Source organism: Lissotriton helveticus, chromosome 7, assembly GCF_964261635.1.
Source record: "Lissotriton helveticus chromosome 7, aLisHel1.1, whole genome shotgun sequence".
In the NCBI taxonomy this organism is placed as follows: domain Eukaryota; kingdom Metazoa; phylum Chordata; class Amphibia; order Caudata; family Salamandridae; genus Lissotriton; species Lissotriton helveticus.
Genome location: NC_136068.1, coordinates 1,895,762,067 through 1,895,788,005, shown reverse-complemented (window position 1 = coordinate 1,895,788,005; position 25,939 = coordinate 1,895,762,067). Strand labels below are relative to the sequence as shown.

The following is a 25,939-nucleotide window of genomic DNA, read 5'->3' as shown; positions in this document are numbered from 1 at the left end:
CACACCAGCAGCCCCCCAAAAACGACAAAAAACAATACAATCTGCACAATCCCAGCCCATCCATGGCCTCAATGGTGTTTAAATTCAAGAAGACACCCCACAGAAAGACTAGGCCCATGCAACACTCACCACCCCTGGGCAAAGGGCCACACCAGCAGGCCCAAAAAAACGACAAAAAACAATAAAATCTGCACAATCCCAGCCCATCCATGGCCTCAATGGTGTTTAAATTCAAGAAGACACCCCTCAGAAACACTAGGCCCATGCAACACTCACTACCCCTGGGCATAAGGGATGAAAAGTAGGCAAAATAAGTGCAGGCCTCAGACACTGCCTCTCCTCAAAATGGCCCCCTTACACCCCAAGCACATGTTGCCTGTACCAGCCAGCACTCAAGATGGCCACCACCACCACCCACATGGCCAGTCCACATCAACAGTACACCCCCAAAAAACAGAAAAACAGCCAGAAATCACCACAATCCAATGCCATCCATGATGTTTACATCAAAGAGAGTGAGACCACACCACAGGCACACTCAGTCCATGCACCAGCACCACCCCTGGGCAAGGAAAAGGCCACACCAGCAGCCCCCCAAAAACGACAAAAAACAATAAAATCTGCACAATCCCAGCCCATCCATGGCCTCAATGGTGTTTAAATTCAAGAAGACACCCCACAGAAAGACTAGGCTCATGCAACACTCACCACCCCTGGGCAAAGGGCCACACCAGCAGGCCCAAAAAAACGACAAAAAACAATAAAATCTGCACAATCCCAGCCCATCCATGGCCTCAATGGTGTTTAAATTCAACAAAACAGTTGTATCATGCACCCATAACCAACCCTGGTCCTACTGGATACTGTGGCTACCCACAATATAATTTATTTAATTTTCTGAAAAAGTTCCAAAATTGTACTTGCAGCAACTGTAATGCCCCAAACAAACTTACTTGTGAAAGTTGATTTCTAATCCAAAAGTGATCCAAAGACAGTCAAAAAGGCCTCAAATCCAAATATCCAGCAGCACCCACAAAAAGTAATCCTTCCAGCTCCAGATCCAAATGAAAGTGACCAGGAGATGGACAAAGCACTGGGAGGAGCCTGCTGGACAGGAACAGGAAGTTGGAGACTGTGGGGCACTTCCTTCCTCCCCCCCCCAAAATGGACTCCTTGCAAAAAAAAAGGCCATGCAAATGTCAACCTGAGGAGTGATTCTGATAAAAATCATAATTTTCTGAAGGTTTATCCTGTTTGCTGGTGATTTTCTTGTGCGAAATTGCAAAATCTCTATTTCGCAAGTGCGAGATTGTTCCTTTCCGCCGCAACTACGTGTTCGCAATTGCGAACTCTCGCGAGGTGTGCTGTGCAAGGTGGCAAGCCGCGAGTACGTATTCGCGGGCGACAAACTCCCGCGGGAACACGCAGCAAGATCTAAAATGGCGCGTCACTCGCAAAGAAAAACAACTCGGCAAACGCTAAAATGACGGAAAGTGAACGCCGTGCACCACGCCGCGCGCCGCAACCAAGCAAAAAATCCGCCGCGAGCGGATTCACGGATTTTCGACAAATTCGCAAGCGTTCGCGGATTGCGAATTTTGCCGAAAATCCGAAAAATCCGCGAGCGGAGCGGATTTTACGCCCATGCTTACCTTCCACAAATGGCATAAGTCCTGGATGTTCGGTGCCATACTTGAGGGTTTGACCTAAAGACACGTCCTGCGGTGCCCTGGTCCAAAATCAAACAACATAACACTTGTTTTTAAAAAAAATTAAAAAATTAAAAAAAAAAGTTCTTTTCAGAACTAACTCATTGTACCAAAAACAGCTCCAGGAGCATATTATAAAGGGGGTTTATCTCCCCTTTTTTGGCTTTCGTTCGTGCGCGACCGTGTGCGCGCACCCGCCTATATATTTCGGGAAAACTTCGCGATAGCAACTTATTAAATTTCTTCATAGACCCATCAAAGAACTTATACTACGTCAAAGACACTAAACCTAGGCTTCTTTTTTATTATTATGAAAATTTTCATTAAATGGAGCCGAATGTCTTTTTAAACTTTCGTGCGTGACCGAATGTACACACCTTGGTATTTTAAAAAAATATATAAAAGGTTTTATACTTTAACAATTGTATGCTTGATTCCAGCTCAGAAGATATATTAAATACGGATATATTTGGATTTACTCCTTTTCACGTTTTGAAACTTCGCTGAATTGGACCGCTACTTCCAAATGGCGTACGTGACCAGATACTATCACCGCGTACACGTCCTGAGACGCGCATATGAAGTCATGTGACTTCACAACAACACTTCCAATTGGTTCTTAGTAGTTTCTATTCTGCAACTTACACGAAGCACTCCACCCACTTCTCTCACATCTCTACCCTGTTATCTGCAATTGTGAACATCAAAAGGAGCTGCGCTACGCCCCTGTAAGAGGCCTCACTCCCACTGCTGCAACGGCTTGGCAGTCCTCCAGATGCACAGGAACAGCCCCTCCGATCCATTGAAGTTCTCTGTCGTGAGAGGCCTCACTCCCACTGCTGCAACGGCTTTGCAGTCCTCCAGATGCACAGGAACAGCCCCTCCGATCCATTGAAGTTCTGTGTCGGTCTCAATACCACTTACGAAATGAAAATAAGCACTGAAGAATATTTATGCTGTAGCAGGAGGAGTACTACATGCTTGCAGAATGCATTCTATTACCTATAAAAAAGTGAAACACCCACGCTACAATCATATAGAATACTTCCTCTAAAGAAGCCTGTGAATAACTTTCGAACATCAGGTTAACCTTTTTTTACTCTCTCATCATTGTTAAAGATAAGTATTTACAATACTATATTAAACAATGCCATGATTTTTCCTTTTTAATTTTAAAAATCTTGCAATCTTTCACAAACCCAATACTCATGGCTTCTTTTTCGTGACAAAAATCTTGCAATATTACATACCTACATAGAATAACAGAAAAAACATAAAACTACAAAGGCCAAACAGTCTACTAAACGCGGATTTGTAACCTATGGGGCAGATTTATGTTAACTACTTCATACCCAGATATGCACCAGTTAATGTGCACCACAGTATGGTAGTGCTCCGTTACCCATGGTGTGCCACATTTGAAATGTGGCGCACCATGGTACAAAAACACCATACATGCGTAACACATCTGTGCTCAAAAACTAATACATTGCTAGAGTTGCATCGCAACTGTGATGCAGCTACAGCAAGGCTCACCAATGCACTATATTCACAATGCTGCGTCAATACCTACGCCTGCTTCAAGCACATGCACAGTTTTGAAACAGCATGGGCCTGAAAGTCACTGAGTGAAATATCATACATTACAGTCAGCCACTTTCAAGACGCATTCCTTCAGAGGAACAATTACCGGTTATTAGAGGTAGATCGTCCGACTCCACCGGAGGAGACCCCTAATAAAAAAGACATATATAAAATGCGGACTAGCCGCTGTATCGTGCTAGCAAACTTTAACTTAAAAATCGTTAGAAAAAACAAAAGGAATCGAGCAAAATCAGTAGGCCACTGATAGGATAGGATCTCTTTTTCACCTCGCTAAAATAGAAACATTAGGAACAACCCCTCATGAGAAATATGAAACTAGTGAGAGAAACCGAGCTCGACGCCATGATGGCTGCAAGATAGCTCGGCTCCGCCACCCACCCCGCCCAAAATAACGACAAACCCTATACAAATATTATAAATAAATACAACACACCAGCAAAGTAACAGTGTAAAACGTTTTATTAAATAACTATTTACATGGCAGCCTGCTGCAACATGAAAACAACACTTCCAATTGGTTCTTACTAGTTTCTATTCTGGAATTTACATGCAGCACTCCACCCACTTCTCTCACTATCTTTTCTACTCTCAAGAGAGAACAACGTCCTACATTTTTCGGAAGACTTTGGTGAAATGGCTACCGTATCTCATTCATCTTCCGAATCTGAACAAAATGATCGACTACCTTTAAGAAGAAAAAAAGAATCTTTCATCTGGCAATTTTTCACTTATCCTGAAGATCAAAAGGAAGTAAATGCACCAAAAGTAACCTGCACAATATGTGACTCGTTTCTCTCAAGAGGAAATCCAACAAAAAAATATTCCTTTTCCATACATACCATGGTGCGGCATGTCAAACAAGAGCACCCTGTGCAATTTGCAGAGGGATTGACAAAAGCCCTGGCCACGCTATTACCATTAGAGGTGGCCAGCACATTTTTTGATCGACGACCTGTATCTCTATCGAGTGCAGAGATGGACTTGAGACATTTAACTATATATGGTCTATAACCTATGGTTTTTTCAGTGAATTTGCTCCGCCGCCCACCCCGCCCAAAATAACGAGAAACCCTAAGCAAATATTATAAATATATACAACACACCAACAAAGTAACAGGGTAAAACGTTTAATTAAATAACTATTTACATGGCAGCCTGCTGCAACATCGATCCAAATGCATGGTTTTTTCAGTGAAATTCCTCCGCCGCCCACCCCGCCCAAAATAACGAGAAACCCTATGCAAATATTATAAATATATACAACACACCAACAAAGTAACAGGGTAAAACGTTTAATTAAATAACTATTTACATGGCAGCCTGCTGCAACATCTCCGCCAGCAGACGGCGTGGGGTGCACTGGAAGGGAGAGGCGGCGCGGACGAGCCTCCCCCACCTCCCCAGGTGGAGGTTTCTCAGCTACACCCCAGCGCTTCACTGATCTCCTTGTCCTCAGTCAAGCATTAATAGTAAGATTTTCATAGGTGAGTGTAGGTTCATAGTTTGCCATCCACAGACTAAAAGCCTGGAGTGGCAGTGAGAAAACCATAACTAGGTAAGAAGGAACGCAGAGGCTGTAGGAAGGACTCTGCATATGCTTGGTCCCTGAGATGCTTCGATGTCACTGCCTTCCACAAATGTCATAAGTCCTGGATGTTGGGTGCCATAGTTGAGGGTTTGACCTAAAGACACGTCCTGCGGTGCCCTGGTCCAACCATCACATATACCTGCGCCAGGAGACGGCGTGGGGTGCACTGGAAGGGAGAGGTGGCGCGAACGAGCCTCCCCCACCTCCCCAGGTGGAAGTTTCTCAGCTACACCCCTAAAGACACGTCCTGCGGTGTCTTGGTCCAACCATCACATATACCTGCGCCAGGAGACGGCGTGGGGTGCACTGGAAGGGAGAGGCGGCGCGAACGAGCCTCCCTCACCTCCCCAGGTGGAGGTTTCTCAGCTGCACCCCAGCACTTCACTCGACATAGGCGGCCGGCTCCCGGGGTCCGGCGGAACTTTTAGCCTTTTGGTGACTCTTCCATTCTGGACCTTGTCCCACAATCCGTTTGACCTGAAGACACGTCCTGCGGTGCCCTGGTCCAACCATCACATATACCTGCGCCAGGAGACGGCGTGGGGTGCACTGGAAGGGAGAGGCGGCGCGAACGAGCCTCCCCCACCTCCCCAGGTGGAGGTTTCTCAGCTACACCCCAGCGCTTCACTCGACAAGCTGAGTTGCGCCCGCTCCTGCGGCACAGTGCCTCGCTCGGCCAGCTGAATTACGCCTGCTCTTGCTATTACAGCGTCTCACCCGCCATCCGGCTGAATTGCACCCACTCTTGCGATACAGCGACAGGCGGCTGCCACGGAGCTCAGGAAATGGCGGTCGGCTCCACAGACTTGGGCCTGGCCTGCAAGGATGGCTCTGGACAACCCTGGAACTCGGACGCTTGACTGCTACGGCATGGGCCCCATTCCCAAAAGCGTCCCATCAGCCTTGAAGATTCTACAAGAGTCACCGGGGCCCCCGACTCCCGCAGAGTTCCGGTGGGGAGCTTCTGCCATGATTGCTCGCAGAATGGCCACGACGTAGCCACGTGGTGCTCTCATGCTGACCCCAGCTTCAGTCTGAAACTTTCAGAAACACTGTAGACTACCAATTCAATCAGTTCCGGTGGAGCCCCAACGACGTATCGCGTTGTTGCATAATGCGTCATATGACACGCTGCGTTAGCGCACCCAGAAGTGCTCCGGTACGCGAGGCGCGAAACGCAGCTTCCCGGAAGCAATCCGGGGCGCGGCGCGGAGCGCGTAACATAAGCATAACAGGTCATGTGACTTGTTAATAAAACTTTTCATTGGTTTAGAAATATTTTTTGTCCCAAATGATGAAAACCCCTCCTTGTTTCCTCTTGACTCCTGCCCCCTCCCCAAGTCTTGCTCGGCCAGCTGAGTTTCGCCCACTCGTGCAGCCTACGACATGGATACGCCGGGGCGTTATGGATCAGTATGAGCAAATATACACTTGGGGATTCACAAGCAACAACAAGCCTTTGTATTTGGGGCTCTAAATCAACAACAGTGAGAGAACAGAACAGAACTAAGCACTCAGAGGCTACGTTTAAATGTAACATCATCTCCCCAAAGGTACATCACCTTACACACACATGCACTCTGATCTCCTTGGCCTCAGTCAAGCATCAATAGTATGATTTTCATAGGTGAGTCTAGGTTCATGGATTTCCATCCACAGACTAAAAGCCTGGAGTGAGAGTGAAAAAACCATGACTAAGTAAGAAGGAAGACAGAAACAGAATCTTCCTCTGCAACATCCGGCTCTGCATCGCTACTTACTTATAAATGCAGAAAAAACTCAATTAACACAAGGGCTCTTTTCAGAGCCACCTTATATCAAAGCACTCAAACTTCTGATTTATCTCCATTTTCACACTCTTCTAAATAAGTGTGCGCGCCCGAGTGCGCGCACCCCGCAACTTTAAAAAAAATATATATATATATTTTCGCCTTTAAGGACCTTACTGCACACCCTGAGAAAACCTACGCAGCAAAACAATCTCTACCTTCTCCCCTTTCCATGTTCCAACGCTTTCAAATGAACAATATATTTACTCGCAGTGACAAAATGGCGGTCAACACTTCCTGATTTCCTTCGAATCGAACGTTAACACACGTCACGCAGCAAAAAAAAATTCCGCTCGCGCGCGTGCTTACAGATATATAATTGACTTTAACTTTAATTTTCTCAGCAACTACTGAACGGATTTACACCATTCCAAAAAAAGCGTAATCTGCGAGCCGGACTCTACAGTTTTGCCAAAGTTCTTATAAACCCATTCAGCCGTTCGACCTGTAGCCGTGTCTAAACGTCCTATGGAAAATAACATGGAGAAAACACGTTTTGGGACCCCCCTTTTATCTCAGCCCCCGCTTCACCAATCCCCCCCAAACTTTCCGGGAAGGAGCGCAGCGGACCAAGCCATCTTCTTTGAGAAATTCGCAAAGATTCATCCACCAGAGCCAAAGTTAATCCAAATAGAATGTTGAGGATTTCCTATGGAAACTAGGTTCTAACTATAACTACCTACTGGCGACCGCCAGTAGGTAATATATATATATACACATACATATATATAAATGCATATGCATATAAATGCATATATATATATGTGTATATGTGTGCGTGTAGAGAGAGGTAGAGAGGTAGAGGTGTAGAGGTAGAGAGGTAGAGGTAGAGAGGTAGAGACTAGTAGAGAGAGAAGTAGAGAGAAGTAGAGAGAGGTAGAGAGTAGAGAGTGAGTAATAGAGAGTAGAGAGTGAGCAGTAGAGAGTAGTAGAGAGCAGTAGAGAGAGTAGCAGAGAGTGAGTAGTAGAGAGTAGTAGAGAGTGAGAAGTAGAGAGTGAGTAGTAGAGAGTAGTATAGAGAGAGTAGTAGAGAGTGAGTAGTAGAGAGTAGTTGAGAGTGAGTAGTAAAGAGTGAGTAGTAGAGAGAGAGTAGTAGAGAGTGAGTAGTAGAGAGTAGTAGAGAGTAGTAGAGAGTGAGTAGTAGAGAGTAGTAGATAGTGAATAGTAGGGAGTGAGTAGTAGAGAGAGAGTAGTAGAGAGTAGTAGAGTAGTAGAGAATGAGTAGTAGAGAGTTAGTATTAGAGAGTAGTGGAGTAGTAGAGAGTGAGTAGTAGAGAGTAGTGGAGAATATTCCAAAGTATGGCACAGCACCACTTGCACAACAAGTCCAATCAAATCATATCACTTAGAGTCCTTATTGAAGCGCTGAATCTTGGTGTATATTCAAATGCTTTTATTTTCCTTAAGTTTATATACCACAGCCAGCCGACGCGTTTCGTTCTGTACAACAGAACTTCTTCAGGGCGTTCTTATTTCCTTCAAGTTATGTCGGTATCCTGTTGTCATATAACTAGATATTTCTTCCAAATGTTAGACGAGTCGTAAGTACATTCTTATTTAAAGTGACTAGGTATCAATTTTACCCACACAATTCGGGCAGACTTGAGTAATTTATAGCAACCACAAAGTCAATCTTTCAAAAATTCCAAAGTATAGAACATGATAATCCAAATCCAAATGTTTCTCAAGAAAAGTCATTTTCAATCGTTTGGAATATCGGCGTTTGGGCAGATATGACCCACGGGCATAGTTTATGACTTTTCTTGAGAAACATTTGGATTTGGATCATCATGTCTATTACTTTGGAATTTTTGAAAGACTGACTTTGAGGATGCTATAAATTACTCAAGTCCATGGATGCTGCTGGGAACAACCCCAGCAACACCCATTGCACGCCCCTTTAACGCAGGACACTGCGTTAAAGGGACTGATATTTATCAGGCAGGATTACGCCACAAAAAGTGGCTTAGTCCTGCCTGATAAATATCACTCAGTCTTCTGCGCCACAGGAACGTCACAAAAAGTGACGTTCCGGAGGCGCAAGGGGCTGGTAAATAAGGCCCCATAGGTTTCACACTCATTATAGTTAGGAATTAGCATTTAAAAAACCTTTGAAATTCACTGAAAAAACCATAGGTTTCACACCAGTTATAGTTAGCTGGACAATTTACTTATATAAAACCATTGAAATTCCCCCGTTATAGTTAGTTGTACTCACTATAACTCGCGCGCTCGCAATCCACAGCTCATGATGTCACATATTACATCGTTCATGAAATGGTCAGTGACTTTACTGATGACATCACTGATGACATCTCAAATGACATCACTGATGACATCACTGATGACATCATCCAGTGAATGTGGTTTGCTTTGATATTTAAATATTTATTTATTTATTTATTTATTTAAGCTTGTATCGCGCACAGCTACCCACAATGGGTTTCCTGGCGCCAGTGATAGACTGTAGAAGAAGGGGGAAGTATCACCTTGGCTTAGGGCCACAGCCGACTATTAGTCACGCTTAGTGAAAAGCAGAGTCTTCAAAGCCTTACGAAAGCGGAGTAGGTTGGTCTCTGATTTTAATGCCAAAGGGAGGGAGTTCCAATATTTGGGACCCAGAGTGGAAAAGGAACGGCCTCCCATTTTTGTCAGCTTCCATCTTGGCATTGTAAAGTTACCAGTATCCGATGACCTTAGTGAGCGCAGGGGTCTGTAGGGGCTTACCAGCCCTTGAATATATGCTGGGGCGCTGCCCTGCTTGGCCTTGAACGTGTAACAGAGTGCCTTGAATTTAACGCGTTCAGGGATGCTCAGCCAATGAAGGTCGCGTAAGGCGGCAGTGGCTGAAGTGCGTCTAGGGACGTTCTTTAGTAGGCGCGCAGCCGCATTTTGCACAACTTGCAGCACATGTATGGTGGCTTTGTCTGCGCCCAAGTAAAGAATGTTGCCATAGTCCAGGCGAGATGTTACGAGTGCCTGGACTACGGTTCTGCGGGAGGAAAGGCGGAGCATCCACAGACTCTTATGAAGCCACCGCAGTGTTGAAAAGCAGATGGCTGCGACCTTGGTTGCTTGTTGCCTCATAGTTAGCCTGTCGTCAATGATGACACCCAGGTTACGAACTGCAGCAGATGGAGTAGGCGCATTTCCCAGTTCGGTGGGCCAGTGGTGGGGACCCCATAGATGTTTGTTCCGTCCCAGAATGACCACCTCAGTCTTCTCCCCATTCAGCTTGAGACAGTTTCTCCGCATCCAATCGGCCACAAGAGTGAGGCCCGACTTGAGTGCGGAGATATCGTTCTCGTCTTTCCCTGATAGGGAGAACACAATCTGGGTGTCATCTGCGTAGGAAAACAGGGTTAACCCCGCCTGTTCAACTATGGTTGCCAAGGGTTTAACATAAATGTTAAATAATAAAGGGCTAAGAATTGAGCCCTGGGGAACGCCGCGGGTAGATGGACAGATGGCGGAAGTTATAAATACACTAGTTATAAATACACTACTTTGCATTGAAGAATGAGTGGATATATAAATATAAATGTGTGGATGGTGGATTTAGTAACAGTGTCATTGATTGTTTCCTTGACTAATTTGTAGAGTCTCACTATATATAATGTGTAGTTACTAAACTGTGTGAAAGTCTTTATTGCTTTGTCTTAATTGCTATGTTAAAGACTATATTTGTTATTGGTTTCTTAACTGAGAATTTGTATGGGTAAATGAATGTCTATGTGGTTTGGTGGGGGTGTGTGATTGCCAAAAAATGTGTGAATAGTTCATTCAGTAGGTATATGAGGTTAAGACTATATGTTATAACAGTTGTTTCAGTGAGTGTATATGTTTATGGGTGTGGTGGTGATGAAATATTTCTCTCAATGGTACATCTCCATTAAATTTGAAAAAAAAGGCAGTGTATGTGACTGTTATATCTAATTAAGTGTGCCTAAGACTTAGTGATTGTATGAGTCACTATATGGATATAGTCGTCTGTGTGTCAGTGCCCTCGGCCAAAGCTGAAAGAGAGAGGGAAGAGATGTTAACCTAAGTGCCTCACTCACGTACTGAAGGTTACAAAGTCACACCGTTCCTTACAGTCGATTGATATGTAGCACCCATCCTGTACATGAACCACCCCTACCACACATCCTCACATCATAGATCCGTGGGTGTCTGTGAAACATGTACATCATACAAACAGGGCAAGTGCATGCAGACCACCACACATGTCATGCCATGGGACCACAGACCTCAACGGCATGTCCTGGAACCCTCAACTACAAATCAACTGGTATGTCCACCTGGCGGACATGGGTGCTACCGCTCACTGCGCTAATGCCACCAACATCCAATTTATGCAAAAGATACGCACCACGGATGTCACTACTGTGTCTGAGCATGAATACATGCATGCACTCACAAGTTACAGACACATTCAGTCTGCTTACCGCTAGTTTGCTGTTGATCCCCTCTCAGCCGGGCGGACAGGTCAGGCTGCGTCACAGCAATTATGCGGTGCATTAGTGGGTCATGGTGCGTCAGGCAAGGCGGCCTGTTCTTGAAATAATCCCCAGTGTCATCTCCGCAACATTCTTGCTGAGCCTGTATATGTCGCCCCAGCGCTTGTGGCAGTGTGTGTGTCGTCTATTGCACACCCCCACTGCCCATACATCACGTGCTATGGTCCTCCACACGGCCTTGCGAAGGTGCAGCTTCACCTACCAGGATGGGAGACAAGAGGGGAACGTCAGTGGACTGTTTGACATTCATAAACATTGCAGAAACACGTATCTTCATGGAGCCATGCTCAGTACAACACATGTGAAGGTCCCACAGCACACCGCCAAGCTTGCAGAAGCAAGGAGTCAGTGACTACCTCATGCCCACCAACATTTTACCCACTTCACTTACCACCTGTCCTGGGGCACCGTAGAGCCGTTCATAGTGGCTGAGCACACCGTCCACAAGGACATCCAGCTCCGCTGCGTTGAAGGGACGAGACCGGATCTCTCGCACTCTCGACATGGCAAGGTCCAGGACTGTGGCACTACAGCAGCAGTTGTTGGATAACTCAGGAGCAGCAGGTGGAGGTGACGGTCGCAGGCAGCAGTTGTTGGATAGCTCAGGAGCAGCAGGTGGAGGTGACGGTCGCAGGCAGCAGTTGTTGGATAGCTCAGGAGCAGCAGGTGGTGGTGACGGTCGCAGGCAGCAGTTGTTGGATAGCTCAGGCGCAGCTGGTGGAGGTGACGGTCGCCGGCAGCAGTGGCTGGAAGCAGTGAATGTGTGCAGAAAGTCTTCACACATATATAGGGCCCTGAGCTCATATCAGTAGCACACGTCTGCAGCAATTGGTTTTCCCTAGATGCATCATTTAAAAAGAGCCAATGACTCGCACTGGTGTGGCGTTGCACGTCTTCCGCAATTTTTGAATGCGCTCACGCGTAGCCTGTTCCCATTGGCTACATGTGCACGGACCGTCATGTTCACACACCGGCAACCGCATGTGCGCGCTACCGCGACGGTGCATCATTTGAAACTAATCACTCACTGGCGCCGCTATGGCGGTGCACGCATTCCGCGGGGGCGGTGCAGGCCAACCCATACATTTGATGAAGCAATCTGAAATGGCAGTTGAGAAACCCCCTTACAGTGTCATTGCGTCACCCACCGCCAGTCCTGGGCGGTCATCCACCGCCAGTCCTGGCCGGTCACCCACCGTCAGTCCTGGCCGGTCACCCACCACCAGTCCTGGGTGGTCACCCACTGCCAGGACTGGCCGGTCACCCACCCCCAGGACAGGGGGTGGGTGACCGGCCAGTCCTGGCAGTGGGTGACCGCCCAGTCCTGGTGGTGGGTGACCGCCCAGTCCTGGCAGTGGGTGACCAGCCAGGACTGGCGGTGGGTAACTGCCCAGGACTGGCAGTGGGTGACCGCCCAGGACTGGCGGTGGGTGACCGCCCAGGACTGGCAGTGGGTGACCGCCCAGGACTGGCGGTGGGTGACCGGCCAGTCCTGGCAGTGGGTGACCGCCCAGTCCTGGTGATGGGTGACCACCCAGTCCTGGCAGTGGGTGACCGGCCAGGACTGGCGGTGGGTGACCGGCCAGTCCTGGCGGTGGGTGACCACCCAGGACTGGCAGTGGGTGACCGGCAAGTCCTGGCAGTGGGAGACTGCACAGTCCTGGCGGTGGGTGACCACCCAGTCCTGGTGGTGGGTGACTGCCCAGTCCTGGCGGTGGGTGACCACCCAGTCCTGGCGGTGGGTGACCGCCCAGGACTGGCAGTGAGTGACTGGCTAGTCCTGGCACTGGGTGACCGGTCAGTCCTGGTGGTGGGTGACCGCCCAGTCCTGGCGGTGGGTCACCGCCCAGGAGTGGCGGTGGGTGACCGCCCAGGACTGGTGGTGGGTGACGCAATAACACTGTAACGGGGTTTCTCAACAGGCATTTCAGATTGCATCATCAAATGTATGTGTTGGCGTGCACCGCCATAGCGGCACCAGTGAGTGTTTGGTTTCAAATGATGCACCGTCGCGGTAGTGCGCACATGCATTTTGCGGGGTGTGACCGGGATGGTCCTTGACCATACAGCATATGTCATGCTTAATTGCTGTGTAAACTTCTGTGTTGGTGGAAGGCGTCCCCAGATGGCGTATGTACACACACTGCATGTCTCCGCACACATGTAATCTTCATAGTTGTACGTGTGTGTCAGGACATGTCCGGAATGCTGGAAGAATATTGATGTGAAGTCTATGGACCGTGTCCACGTGCGATATTCATGTCCATTTGTTGCATGTTTGCTCATACTGTTGACCTTGCCAGTGGTTAACAAATGCTAGTGATGTGGGCCCAAGTTGCGTCAGATGTGCATGGCGACGTGTTGACGTCTTGGTTTTGGGGACACACATTTTCAGTTCTACACATCTACACAGTACATCAAGGGTGTGTACACACATTCATTAGCTGTTGTGAGTGTGTGGTTTGTGTGTGCAAGTAACAATGATGTGTGTGTACATGCATTCTGTGTATGCGTGTCTGTTGTTGTGTGCCCATGCATGTCAGGTGAGGAGGCATTGCAGGTGTGTTCATGGGTGCATGAAGACAAGGAGGGTGTGTTCCAATTTCATGTTGTGTGTGCACGTACATGTGTGTCTGTGGGGACACTTGTCCACATATGGGCCCACAGTCATGTGTTGTTGCAAGATGTTTGAACATGTGTGCACGTTAGCCCACAGGATGTTCTTTGTGGTTGTACATTGTGTGTGTAGTCAGCTGTATTGCCTTATATATTGGTCCGGTCACACATATTATCACTGTCTGCAACATGTATTATTAGCATTGTGTTGTTCAAGATGTGATAGTGTTGCACAGCTATGCGTTGTTGGTCATTTGACATCTGCTGCCATCTACTCCCACACAGGAGGGCTCCAAATTCTATTCTATGGTTTTGGTAAAGCGCAAACAGCTGCCCCAGCGAAGAGGCGTCCCGGCGCTGATGAGGACCACAGGCCCCAGCCTGAGCTAGAAAAGGAGGGAAGAGAGTGGGTGGGTTAGAGAGAGGGAAACAGGTGTGTCTTGATGGCCTTACAGAAGGTGGGAAGGCTTTCTATGCAGCGGATATTTAGAGGTAGAGCATTCCAAAGCTTGGCTCCCATAACCCTAAAGGAGCGGCTGCCAATGCGGCAAAGCTTTGTGTGCGGAATGCTCAAGAGGTGCTGGCTGGAGGATCGCAGATCACGTCGTGGAACATAAGGAGTGAGGAGGGGTCGTAGGAGTATAGGGCTTCCGAGTTTGAGGATTTTGAAGGTCATAATAAGGGTTTTGAAATGGATCCTGGAGTCAACGGGTAGCCAGTGCAGTTTGCGAATAGTGGCTCTAACCGAGCAACTGCGGGGAAGGCCGACTAATGCTCTTGCTCTTGCCGCAGCATCAACCATACACTGTGCTGGAGGACATGGTTGACGAGGAGGTGATTCGCAAATGCCGCCTTGACCAACTGAGATTGCAGGAGCTTGTAACACAATTGTCACCTCATCTGCAGCCACGCAGGACATATCCTGGAGCTTTCACACCCACAGCAAAGGTGATGGCGGCACTTTATTTCTTTCCAGTACACAGTTGATGATGCCGGGGGGATGTCACAATCCATGTTCAGCATGGTACTGCGGGATGTTCTGAATGCCATGATGCTTTACAAGGATCATTACATCCATTTTCCACGTCCGGCAGAGTTAGCAGCAGTCAAAGGGGACTTCTATGCCCTGGCCCAGTTACCACACGTAGTGGGTTCCATTGATGGAACACATATTGGTCTCATACCACCCCAGGCACGTGAAGCTGTATATAGGAATCGGAAGCACTACCATTCGATCAACGGGCAAGTGGTGTGCCTGGCTGACAACATCATCTCGCAGGTGTGTGCCAGATTTCCCTGTTCCGCCCATGACTCCCACATCCTGCGGAGCAGCATTGTCCCACAACTGATGGCTAATCTGCATCCAGAACGTACGTGGCTTGTAGGTGAGTGTGCTGAAAGGACAATTCTGTTGTCGGTGTGTTGTGAGGACAATTGTGTTGTATGTGTGGCATGGTGTTCCCACAAATCCTGGTAATGAAATTTGTGTCTGTCATCCCCCCACCTAGGCGACTCTGCGTACCCAAATCGGCCGTGGCTGCTGAGCCCCATCAGGAATCCTACTACCCCTGGTGAATTGCGTTATAATGATGCCCATGGGAGGACACGTCGAGTGATAGAACGTACTTTTGGACTGCTGAAGTCTAGGTTTCGCTGCCTTGACAAAACCGGAGGGGCCCTGCCATACTCACCAGGCAAAGTATGCAACATCGTGATTGCCTGCTGCATGCTCCACAACCTGGCCTTGTGTAATAACATTGAACTGATCATGGACCCTGAAGACCAACAGGATGCTCGGCCTCCCATCCCACCCATGTCGACTGATGAGGATAGTGGTGAGGAAGAAGGTGTGGACCAGAGGCGTCAGCTCATTGATCGCTATTTCCCTTGAATGTGAGTAACTACCGCTTGTGCAGCCAGACAATGCGTGATGTATGTTTGCTGGTGGAGTGTGGATGTGGTGTGTCTATGATGCCTGTTCTGGTATGTTCTGTTTGCAAATGTGTGTGGTAGATAGTGTACACGGAATGCTCCCTGATGTGTGTCCTGTGATCCACTTATTTGGTGATGAGTGTTGTTTGTGGGATGTTGCAGAACAGTGTGTTATGATGGGTGTGAATCTATTTCCTGACCTGTGTTTGTTGTTCTCTCATTATCCCTAGGTCACTCCCACAGAGGCAGGATTCTCAACAACATTGATCCCTGCACCTGCTAACGTTACATTCCAAGCCAATCATGTGATTAAAACATGGAGGCCACACATCATTGAGTGTTTACGTGATGTTTATTTACAGTTTGAGGATTGATGTTGGAGCATATTTACAAAGACATGTTGGGGGGGAGTGAGAGTTGAAGGTCATGGCAGATGAAAACACCGTGGGGACACCACAATGTGTGATATCCAGCTAGTCCAACAGACGTGTGGCAATGCTTGGCATTGTGGGACAGGATAGTTTGCAGGGTGAATGGCAGGCTCAGACAAGGTTGAAGTCATTGGCGCCCCCTTTTAGAGCGGGTAGATGGGGCAACACCACTGCTCTCAGCTGGATCCAGCCTCAGACCGCCTCTCTGTCGAAGCGGAGACAGCTGTGGGGGCAGGTTGGTCAGGGGCCACCTCCCTGTCTGTGGGCTCAGCTGTGGGTGGTGGTGGTGTTGGTGACCGGTACCGCTGGCACTTGGGTGAGGGGTGAGGGGGTGGTGGTGTGGCACGGGATAGCCAGTCCCTCCACAGAGCAGTTTGCTGGCCCATGAGGTCCACAATTTGGCCTATGTGGGTATCAATGGACCGCAACAGATGACTGCTCTCTTGTGAGTCTTGGTGGGCCCGATCAGACTGTGCCTGCGCCCGCTCATAGGAGGCATTGACTCTGGCGATGGCTTCCAGGGTTTCGGTGCCAGGATGGGGTGGGTGTCCTTCCCCACCTCGCCGGACAACTGCACTCCTGGTTGTGATCTGTGCCCTCACCTGTGTCCTCTCACGTCCACTCTCCCTGCTTGCCTGGGATGTTGATGGTCCGTCATCGGCCGATGGGTGAGGCAGGGTGGCACAGGCAGGAGTGGTGGTGGTGGTGGTTGTGGAGGTGGTGGTGGTGGTGGCTGCACAGCTCACAATGGCAGGTGTTGGTGTGGTGACACAGGCCGAGGTGGTGGAGGCAGTGATGTCCTGGGGGCCTGAAGGCCCTGGCAGTCTGCTTGGCCCCGCATCGTCCTCTGCGCCTGAGCTGGCAATGGGCTCGTCCCCAGAGAGTCCGTGCTGTGAGGGGGGCGACTGGTGCTGGCGGTTGCTGCTTTCGCCAGTCAAGTTGCGATCACCTGAGGGACAAGATTATCATGATAAATGCTGTGGACATGACATGTTTTTGGTACCAACATTTCAAATCAATAACCTCTCTCACACATCCCACCCACCACCACCCTTCCTGTGGACATGGGGGCCTGTTGGGAGTTGTAGTGCTGGGCTCTCACAGCTCCCACCCTCCTCTCTCACACACCCCACCCACCTCTCTCACACCCCACCCCACCCCACCCCCCCCACCCTCCCTTTATACATGGGGGCCTGTTGGGAGTTGTAGTGCTGGTCTCTCACAGCCCCCACCCTCCTCTCTCACACATCCCACCCACCTCTCTCACACACACACCCCCCCACCACCCTCCCTTTTGACATGGGGGCCTGTTGGGAGTTGTAGTGCTGGTCTCTCACACACCCCACCCACCACCACCCTCCCTGTGGACATGGGGGCCTGTTGGGAGTTGAAGTGCTGGTCTCTCACACACCCCACCCACCACCACCCTCCCTGTGGACATGGAGGCCTGTTGGGAGTTGTAGTGCTGGCTGCTTTGACAACATGCAAGGCTGGGAAGGTAGGAGGCAACATTTGTGTTTGGTTATGGTGTGTGCATTTGAGGCCAGGACTTCACATTTGGGTGACTGTGTGGTCCACATGCATGGATTGGGGCCAGGGAGATGTGTGTTGGCAGTGGTGCATGGCAGACCATGGCAGTGTGATAGTGGTCATTGGTTTGTACTTACCAGCCTCTTGTCCCTCGTCGATTCCTTCCAGGCTCTCAGGGGCATTTGTATGTATGAATGTTTTGCGACCTATGTAAATGGTTCCAAAAATAATTTTGAAGGTTAAGCAGTTGTTCCAGTTTTCTTTTTCTTTTTTTTAAATGCATCCTTTAAGGAAAACATGCTGCATATATACAAAAAAGCTTTATTTCGAAGCAGTCACAGACATGGTGGTTGCGGATCCCAGCAGGCCACCATCCTTATGAGTGATAGCAATTCCTAATGGGGTCGCAAATTACGCCTGCCTCACATGCAATTTTTTATTGCATTAGGAATCGCAAACAGTGCCTGATACACGGTTGAACACTCCAATTTGAGAGTCCCCAATTGGTGGGTCATACATCTGGCTCTAAATCTTACCAAAGTGGCTTGAAATTCCAAAATCCATCCATTGAATATCAGTAAAACTGACCCTTTTCATGGTGGAAAATGGGAAGACGAGGCTTTGTCAATGTCCACAAAAGTACCAGTTTTTCAATTATCATTTTCATACACACAAAAGTCTAAGTTTGTAAACTTTCCTGGCATGATTAACTCTTTATTTCCTAAATCACAAATCACGATCGGACCTTCACTGTACTGTTCAACACAAAATCTCCTAAACACAGAAGAGAAGAAATGAGAAGCATGCTACTAGTCAGAGAAAACGTATTGGAATGACGTTTCCCAGCTAAATACACAAGCTGCATACTGTTTACTTGAAGTTAGATGTAAATAAGTATTTAAACAATCCATATTACTTATCAACTAATTTGTTAAATAAGTGTGAATTGTATTTATATAGTAACTTTTCACTTAAAAAAATAAATGATACAAACCTTAAAAAATTTGTACGGCGCATGCTCACATTAGGTTTATAAGCATTTCTTATCACACTCTCTTCTCTTCAAAGTGGCTTCTTTGTTGTTAAAAAGTCCCTTCTACTCACTGGGAAACTGTGCACTTCACTCATTCCAAAGTAAGCAGTTTCCAGGAGGCATAAGGATACACCTAATAGCCTAATAGCCAATAGCATGATGGTTACATATTGATATTTCTATGGCCTAAGGGAAGATGTGATTGAAGATGGCTAATTGAGTGTCATTCAGACAATCCAGTGGTTGATGAGGCTGACTCCAAACCCACTGAGAAGTGCATACAAGAATATAAGGCCTAGGATGAAAGATGGTTAAGATTATATCATGGAATGCAAATGGTTTGAAAGGAGGTAAGAAAAAGGCTACTTTTATTTCAGAACCCTGCTATATGAAAACGTATATCTTAGTCTTTCAAGAATCGCACCTTCCAAAAAAAGATGCCGGCATTCGTTATATATCTAAATGCTGTCAAGGCTAAACTATTCCTAGAAATATGACCTAATAAATGTTGCATATTGTTCTGGTCATTGGGGAGTTTACATTACCATCTTTAATAAGAATCTTCAGAACCTATGATCTGTAATGGACCGGGGGGGCGGGAGGGTGGCAGAGGGACTAGAGTTGAGATAGTTGATCAACTAAGCAAAACTGCAAAAGTCACGTTGTTTTGGTAAACGTGCATGCACCGTACGACCAAGACTCCCACTTTTTTTACTAATATGATGATTGAACTCAGTGATGTCCATCTACCCATCATTATCATTATGTGTTTTTAACAGTATTCAGAGCCAGGCACTTGATAGGACTACCACCTCACATATAGCCCTAATGGGCAGGACCAGAACAAGTATGTGAAATATGATGGCCAGTCTCAACTTGTTTGATATAGGGAGTCAACAAAAATCCTCAAATTCGTAATTACACATTTTTCTCCAGAACACACAGGCAATACTCATGTATTGATTTTTGTTTGATCAGCCCTTCAGAATATCTGAATTTTAAAGCCAAGCTAGTACATCTGTTTCATTCGGACCACTCTGTAATTGAAATAAAATGGCAGGCAACCTTTGTTCTAATTTCAACCCACATCGCTCGTAGGGACACATTGATGGACTATATTAGTGGGATCAAATTCATAAGATACAGGTCTCAGCCTGAACAGCAGCTACCCAGACGACAGACCTGCAATTTATTGGCCTGCGAGGCTGTACATCTGCCCTCATTATGGCCTGTATAAACAAAAAAAGTATTTTCAAATTCAAGCTAAGAATTGCAAAATGGGGGAGAATCAGGAAAAATGTTGGTCTGCTTGTGTTGGATTGACACTCCTAGAAATGTGATTAAACAAATTCTGGAAAATACAGGCAAGGTCTGCAGCCATCCTTCAGATCTCTCCTCTATTCTTGAGGCATTTTGTATCAGGAGGAGGTGAACTGCAGTATTGCTGATATTAGGGATTACATGGCTCCTTTAGATTCAACCAAACTGGATACTAGCGATAAAGATATGCTGGATATGGAACTCCCAGGAAAAGCACCGGGGCAGGACTGCATTCCCTCAGAAATGTTTAAATATTATTGCCTGTAATCCTTTCATTCCATTTGGAAGTGCTAAATGGAATTTGTGGTGAAGTCCCTTCGACCTGGAATGAAGCTGTGATTACATTATTTTTATAAAGGATAAGGACCCTACAGATTGCAGTTCGTATTTGCCGATTTCACTTCTCAACGCTGATTCAAAAATATTCACCAAGCTTCTGGCTAATCAGGTTAATAAGATTATACTCCAGCTTGTATCTCTTGACCAACACAGCTTAATCTTCACAACTTTTCATATTAACTTAATTATAGTTACTCCAGAATAAAGAGTTTTATGTTCCGTAGAGAGTTAAAACTAGTCTATTTTTAAACCACTTACCTATTCACTTGCACATAAAAAAAGAAAAATCCCGCTCCACTGTAATCAGGTGTCACAGGATACCCGGATGGCATTCGGCTATTCGGGTGGTACCCCAATGATGAAGCATGTCACCAACTAGGTTGGTGAGTAAGGGGTCTTCTAACACAGGACTAATCAGTCCTTTGTGTGCACCTCTATCTTACCTACGGAGGCATTAAGGTACCTCCAGGGTGCACTCCTCCTATCGGTTGGCGAATTTAATTATAGCTCCATTTGAAGTGATGAGTCCTTTAAGAACCCTTGAATATTATATTACTCAATGCTGAAAAAGCATTTGTTTGTGTTTCTAGGAAGTCCTGCCTATCTTGGTACAGAAAAACTCGAGTATAAGTGGTTGGGGATCTGACAGATGAGTTTGGGGTAAAAGTTTTAAGGATTTACATGCTGAATTTCCTATAACTCATGGTGAATTTTTCACGTACTTACTGATCCAAACATTTCAATTGAGAAAGAATACTGTCATCAAATTTCTACTGGCCCAGCTTGATATTGCAAGGGTGATGTTTGGGAAACATGTATAGAGCATTTTGGATAAATATTGTTGTCTTATGCCATCTTTCTCAAATGACCTTGGAAAATGGGCTTACAATCTTGGAGAGGAGGTTATGAAAGAAGACCTTCCCTGTATTTGAAGGTGTTTCTATAAGTCATCACTCCAACTAGACTAAGGGGCCAGATGTATCGCACAGCGTTCAATTTTTATAGCAGTCCCACCAAACTGAGTAAATGGTATAGTAGATTGCATAACTCTCTCACTGCTCAGTGGAAGTGGCTGATACTGTCCATATGTTTCTTACCTGTTGTAAACTTTCATCATTTTGGTCCTCGGTAGAGCAGTAAATATTGTTGATTCAAACTTTTCGAGTGAAAAATTCTACGAATATGATTCTGTTGGGTATAGATGCTACCGATTGGGTCCTCTATGTTCTCTCCTTGGCTGGAGGATCTATGGTTAAATACTATTATGCCTGGGGAAATTTCAGAGAATATATTGGGTAATTGCCAAGACTATTGCATACTCTTCTTATGTGGACACTTGCCTGCTTAATGATTAATGCTATGTGCTTTTTTATGTCAATAATGAATGAGCTTAATGATAAATCTGAATGCTTTTACTGGTTTTTCATGGCCATAATTAGTTCATGTCCTTCGGGCTTATGAAATATTTAATACTGTATATAATTTTTCTTTACTTCCAAAATTTATATTTTGCATGCTGTAAATGTAATGTTTGCACTCTCAATTAAGAAAGAAAAATCTATCAAATCAATCAATCAAATCAAACTTTAAAAAAACAAAAAAACAATGGTGTGCTCATGATTTGGTAATAATGAGCAAGGGAGTTCAACAGTAGCCAGATGTATGTCTTCAAAGCTTACTTTAATTGTGTTTACATATGTTATAGTTTACAAAAAGTACTCATTCATGGAGCCATAAGGAAAATGAGTTTCTTACTTTTTTCAGGTCTCTTATTCACTCTGTAGCTTTTCATATTTATGGGGACACCTCCACCTGTGCCCTCAGACAGAGGCAGACAAGGCCATGATTAACAAAGAACAGAGGCATCTTTAGCTTTTGAATATAAGATCTAGGCAGTGCTTAATTTGTGTTGGTGGTTACTGGTGGGGGCCACCAGTGCTCATCTTTGGGGATCACCACTTATTTTTTCACATCAAAGATTAATAGCGAGCAAGTGAAGGACAAACAGACACAGGGAAAAGAAGGAGGAATGGAAAACTAGAAAACTTGTTGCAAAGATAGAAAGCAGGGACATATACGAGTGAAATAATGGAGAAGGGAGTGTCTTGTAGAGCATGAAAGAGCCAGGAGGTCAATTCAGTTTTAAGCAGTCCTGGTAGTTAAAGAGTACCCAATGAGTGTTTCGGAGCAGAGCTTTGGTCAAAGGCCTTCTTTATTACTGGGTATGTAAGAAGGACAATAGAGGTACTAGAGTAGATATTAGAATTTTCCTTAGGTATCACCGTTACCGATTAAAATATAAGGATATAGTGGGAGGATCGAACTAGTAGTTACCACACTCCTCTTCCTTCATTTAACTAGACCTTAGCACATAACTCATTGTTCATGCCTTTTGTTGTTTCTTTCACAAGTAGACACTGAGCCACCTTAGGAACCACAGTCCTGTGCTTTAATACCTAGAGATTTTATCTGAATAAGCTTGATTTATTGGGTTTGCCTAAGGTGTTATACTGGGGACCCACAAATTGTTATTGAAGAAGTTTGATTGACACACGTAACAAGCACTTCCCTTTCTTAAGTATGGGGTCAACAGTCAGAGGTCTGCATTTATATAAGTGACAAATTATCAATTCCTTTGATTTGCGTCAATGAATATGCAAAAAGTATTTTGGACTGGCTGATGCACTTTTCCTGCCCTTTGACCATGTTAGCAGACTGACTGTTAGTACTTTTGAAAATATTTTGAAGTGATCAAATGCCTCTTTTAATGAGTGGTGTGCATCACATGTCTAATGTTGCTTCTCCCCTTTTTTAGTGTTAGATCCAAGTGATCAATCACTGACATGCCTGTGCTACCACTACACTTACCGGTCCTGCTGCTGATGGTGGCTTCTGTCACTTGCGCCTACCAGTACTGCAAACCAATTTCAGGAGAGAATGGGTATGACCGATTCCTCAGACAACATCATGACCAATCGGAGAGCACTGGCGATGAGAAATATTGTGTCCAAAAGATGGGTGAAAACTGTATGACAAACCAGGATCCTCCAGAGCCGAAATGCAAAGAAACCAACTCCTTCATCAATGCCGACAAGAAACTAATCCAAGCCATCTGCGACAAAGCAGGGAGCAGTTATAAAAAGAATCCAAACCTGAGAATAAGCAATCAGCTCTTTAGCGTCACGACCTGCAAGATCCAAGGCGATGCATCAGCGTATCCCTGTATATACAAGGGCAGCGCCACCAGCAGATACATTGTCATTGGCTGCGAGGATGGGCTTCCCACTTACTTTGAAGAGGGAATAGTTGTGCCACAGTAAGCATCACCATCCTGCTGTCTTCTCTTTAATTCTTAACAAATATGGTGGTTGGTGTAGTAGTTTATGCTCCCAACATTTGTTGTCTAATTTTAAAAGGGTGTACAAAAAGCCAATTCAAAGATGCAATAGTGAACTGCAACAACACAAAAAGTACAAAGATGGTATTCTGCTTTGCCTTTGGATGTTGTCAAGAGAGCTTGTGCTATTCACTGCTGTAACTTTATTCTTTTTTCTTGTAATAAAAGACATGACAACTTAGACCAGACATAAATATCTTGTTTCATGGATCTAGAATTTAGAAACCAATATGCTTGAGGCTCCACATACCTTCCTTCGGCTCCAGTTCTTTTGATGTTTAGATGAAAACAACGCCCACTTATGTCTCACCCAACCTCACAACCAAATCACACTTTGCGTATTGATTTCATCATAACATACGTTTCCCTAGAGACATCAAGGCAGGACCCCGTTACTTCACAATTCTTTTCTTTATATATAAATAAAATAGCATATATACTTAATAAGGACGTTTTTTGCAGTGACCGGGTTTTATAATTTGGAGTGAGGAAGCTAACATAAACAGAAAGATTTATATAGGGACATCAGAACCTCATAGATACATTTAGTGTATGTGATTAGTATTACTACCTGGTCTTTAATGAGTCAAGGGCATCATTATAATTATGTTAAACGTATCTTTATCACCAGGATCAGGAGCTCTGAACAAATATGTGGTAAAGAGCCCATTCTTCAATGATGAATGCAATAAGCAAAGTATGATTTGGTGGTGAGGTTGAGTGAGACACACCCAAAGGGAGCATTTTATATGACTGGAGAGTCTATGTGTGGTACCCTGTCCCTTTGGATTGTGGGGTCCCTCTCTGTTTTTGCAGAATAATGTTCAACAGTACAACCAAACAAATTATTTGGGTAAATCAATGTTAACCAATATTTTTCAAAATTATTAAATCACTTGCATGCTCTTTTGGTGATCCAAAAAAGATTTGATGGTATGTGTTGTTTCTGTCAACTGTCTGTATCAATTAAAATATATATTATTTTCTTATAATATTTTTCAAAGCATGTTTAACATACTGATATATTTGTTTTCATGAATAAAGGTATTAAAACAATTTGAAGCCTAAATATTTCTCTGCCCCAGATGTTTGTAAACATCGTAAATTTTGCTAAGCCAAGCATCTTATAATGTGATATGAGTAAAACCACCTTAGCATTGCATTCATTGGTTATGTGATGCATCTGTTAATTACATTTAACAGCAAGAAGCTGAAGAAATAAAGTCAAAACCAACCCTTTCAGGTATTTTTACACTGTAGATCTGTCTTTTTATGTGTTGAGTCTCGGCAGTTGTAAAATTACTATTAGTAAAATAAAGTTTTTCCATATTAAAAAACTAGTAAACCTACACAAAAGTGCAAGTTTACCTTTGTGAATCAGGCCCGCTGTGTCTTCTCAGTTGCTTGTTTTCCTAGGTAACCTTTACTTTTTGGAATGGTGCCTCAAGGTGCTGAAGCACATGGCCAGAGAAATGTTATCCCACCTCTAGAACTATTAGCTGTTGTTTCATTAGTGTCATGTTCCTGCACATGTTAGATTGAAAAAATGGAATTCAGGGTCTTAAATATCTGTATCAGTAATTACATATGAATGTTTATGAAAATACATAATTTTCATCGAAGGTCAATTATATTCATCAATGCTAATTTCCCCATTTCTGAAAGGGGAGTCCATTCAATAAAAAGGACCAATATCTTATCACCCTTAATGTCTGGATGGTATTTCTCTATATAACCTTTTTTGTGTATTTCTGTAGTCAAGCAATGGTAGGAGCTCCACTTTTTCAAAATGCAATTAAGAAGGCTTTATTTGATCTGCTTCACACATTCAGTCATTCCTTTATTTTCAATAATATAATTAATGATGGCTTCTCACTGGTCAACTCTCAATGCACCATCCGATAGAGATTGCCGGCAGCCTACAGGTTGGAGTGCATGTGATGTCATTTCTCCATGAAATATGTAACATCAGGGGATTATGGTTGGATCATGCCTTGCCTAAATATTTTGCTCTCTGGATTTCCTCCCTGTGTGGGTGTGGGGTACATTTAGGAATAATTCTAAGCAAGAGGGCAGGATGTGGCCAGGGA

The 25,939-nt window shown here is 45.3% G+C and overlaps 1 long non-coding RNA gene across 1 annotated transcript in view; it reads left to right on the top strand.

Moving 5' to 3' along the window:
* The window catches only part of LOC144767835 (uncharacterized), a 132,252-nt gene extending 106,715 nt beyond the window's left edge, over positions 1-25,537 (top strand). The window contains exon 3 of the long non-coding RNA XR_013598355.1: positions 23,268-25,537. This is a non-coding gene — a long non-coding RNA (uncharacterized LOC144767835). The remainder of the gene's footprint in view (positions 1-23,267) is intronic.
* Positions 25,538-25,939: the final 402 nt, after the last annotated feature.